The sequence below is a fragment of the Sceloporus undulatus genome, chromosome 1 (genome assembly GCF_019175285.1).
Source record: "Sceloporus undulatus isolate JIND9_A2432 ecotype Alabama chromosome 1, SceUnd_v1.1, whole genome shotgun sequence".
In the NCBI taxonomy this organism is placed as follows: Eukaryota; Metazoa; Chordata; class Lepidosauria; order Squamata; family Phrynosomatidae; genus Sceloporus; species Sceloporus undulatus.
The window spans coordinates 366,884,690-366,887,702 of NC_056522.1; the positions used below are offsets into that span (position 1 = coordinate 366,884,690).

The 3,013-nt window shown below is 45.2% G+C and overlaps 1 protein-coding gene across 1 annotated transcript in view; it reads right to left on the reverse strand.

Annotated features, from left to right (window-relative positions):
- ZBTB42 (zinc finger and BTB domain containing 42) overlaps nucleotides 1-2,686 on the reverse strand; it is an 18,855-nt gene extending 16,169 nt beyond the window's left edge. Inside the window, exon 1 of the mRNA XM_042445777.1 lies at nucleotides 2,630-2,686. The gene's annotated coding sequence lies outside the window, so the exon portion shown is untranslated. The remainder of the gene's footprint in view (nucleotides 1-2,629) is intronic.
- Nucleotides 2,687-3,013: the final 327 nt, after the last annotated feature.

Sequence of the window (3,013 nt, forward strand, 5' to 3'; positions counted from 1 at the left end):
CTTGTATTGTTTTAACTTGTAAGCTGCCCTGGTTCAGTTGCACAGAAAATGCGCGTGCACACACACAAGAAAAGTTGCATTGGGGATGTAACTTTGTAGGAAATGGAGGAGATCAGTAGGCAAAAGTGATCTATCTCCTTTTGCATGGTTGGTTTTTGCATGGAGGATGTAACTTTGGCAAAAAGGGGAGATCAGTCTGGAAAGGGATCTTGGAACACAGGAATATTATCAGTGTTGCCAATTTCCAGGAAATTTCCCAGGAACAGGGAATTTAAAAACCTTTCCATGTCATTTCCGTGTTTGCCAGATTTCCGGGAAGATTCAGAGAAATTCAACCTTCAGGGAAATTCAACTCTCCTGCCCAAACATACCTTCCCGCCCCAAAAAACCCTCCCAATATACCTCCCATCCCAGAAGTCCCACCCCCTTTAGCCTTCCCATAGTGCCTTGCGTGCGCCCCTGATCCGGAATTCCTGCCCCCATTCCGGGAAATTTTGGGGGGGGGGGCATTCCAGGAAGCCAATCAGGGGATTTCCTTCTAGGGTGATTGGCAACACTGGATATTATAGCCCTTCCAGCCTGACTTCCAGTGTTACAAGATCCCTTTCCAGACTGATCTCACTTTTTTTCTTTTTGCAAAAGTTACATCTTTGCTATGTCTTTGAATTGCAGCAGTGAAAGTTTGTCTCCCAAGGGTGCACCAAGATCCCTTTGCATTCAGATTTTCCAGACTAACTGTAGCACTGAAAAGTTGAGTTTCCAAGATTCTCCTTTGCGTACTGGTTTTCCAGAGTAACAGGACTACGTGTTTGAATTGTACCACTGAAAGTTAATCTCCAAGGTGGTCCAAGATCCCTTTGCATTCATTTTTACATCCAGGATGTAACTTTGGCAGAAAGGGGAGGAGATCAGGCTGCAAAGAGATCTTGGAGCACTGAAAATCAAATCTCCTATACTGATTTTCTAGACTAACAGGGCTATGTCTTTGAATTGTAGCACTGAAACGGGGGAGGGTGTGCAAACCACACTGCAGAAATAATCTACTTTGGGACTGCTTTACCCGCCCTGGCTCAGTGCTAGGGAATTTGGAGAACTGTAGTTTTGTGAGGTATTTAGCCTCTGAGAGAGGTCTGCCGCCACCACAAACTACAATCCCCAGGATTCCCTAGCCCTGAGTAAGGGCAGTTAAAGCTGTCGCAAACTGGATTGTTTCTGCAGTATGTTTTGGACCTGTAAGGTTGTACAACATACCTTTGCATACTAATTTTTGAATCAACGATGTTAACTAGCCTCCTTCCCACTTACAAATAAATCGGTTTGTAATATGAATCGATGGATCAATTTGACAGTGAAGCATGGTTCACACTACATTTGCCCTGATCGCATTTTTTTCCTGTAAAATAACTCACTTGTCGTTCACATTGATGAATGAATAGATTCAAAATGGACCCGCTTCAGCCGACTCAAGGGCAAATTTAAATCGATTTCGATCCGCATCTCGCTCACACTTGCGCTGAATCAATTTATCAAAAAAGACATGGAAAAATCAGTGTAAAAAAGACACGCATTAAATGGGTCTATCTCATGGCCCCCCTCTCTGAAGCTATTTGGTTCAAGTGCGAACCAGGGACATTTAAATTGCTTCAAACTAGTTTGCAAACCGGTTTAAAATGTAGTGAGGATGACAGATAGGGGAGGAGATCAGTCTGCAAAGGGATTTTGGAGCACTGAAAGTTAAGTCTCTGGTTAAAAAAATCTCTTTGCAGATTGATTTTCCAGACCCACAGGTTTAGGGCTGTGAACTGTACAGTACTACTGAAAATTAATCTCCAAGGGTGCTCCAGGATCCCTTTTCAGACTGAGATTTGCATCGAGGATGGAACTGTTGCAGAAAGGGGAAGAGATGAGTAAGCAAAGGGATCTTGCAGCACTGCAAGTTTAGTCTCCAAGGTGTACACGATCCTTTTGAATTCTGACTTTCCAGACTCACAGGGCTAGGGCTTTGAGTTATCATACTGAAAGTTAGTCTCCAGGAGTGCCCAAGATCCCTTTGCAGACTGATTTTCCAGACTAATACTGCCAGGACTTTGAATTGTAGCACTGAAAGTCTAAAAGTGCAAAGGGATCTTAGGGCACCCTTTGAGTATTCTCCAAGATCCCTTTGCATTCTAATTTTCCAGACTAATAGGGCTATGCCTTTGAATTGTAGTGCTGCAAGGTGGTCCAGGATCCCTTTGCATTGGTTTTTGCATACAGGATGTAACTTGGGCAGAAAGAGGAGGAGATCAGTCTGCAAAGGGATCTTGGACCCCTGAAAGTTGCAGTCTCTAAGGTGTTCTGAGATATCCCTTTGCATACTGATTTTCCAGACTAGCGTGGCTAGGGCTTTGAATTGTAGTTAGGCTCAAAGGTTGCTACAAGATCTCTTTGCAAACTGTTTTTTTTTCCCTAGACTAACACAGCTATATCTTCGAATTTGAGCAGAAAGGAGAAAGAGTAGAGCCTTGGGAGAAATCGGGGTTGTTTTTTGGAGCAGTGGAAAAATGAACAATGCAACCCCCACCGAAAGAGAGTTTGACCTGGAGCATCCTAAAGCCCAGGGCAACTAAGGAAGGGGGGCCCCGGCTACCTTCCTTTTCTTGGAGAAATTTCGGCAACCCATGACCCCTGGCTGTTTGCAAACAGGATGAAGAGGTGCTGCTGAACCTTCAGGACCTGCAAGAAAAGACACAATGAAAGAGGTCTGGGAGAAGAGGGACAGTGGGAGGGGCGCAAATTAGGATGGGCGGCAAGTGTTTCATATTTAATGGGGGGGCCATACTAGAACCGTGGTGGGGAACCTATCGCACGTGTGCCCTATCTGGCAAGCCAAGCCATTTCTGAGAGCACACAGAGAGACAGGAGGGTGGGGGAAGGGGACGAAAAGATGCATGCCTGTTCCTCCTCTTACCCCTGTCCTCCTGGGCTTTCTGCTATCTCTGGGGAAGTCCCATCCCCGGAAGGCAGATGTCTC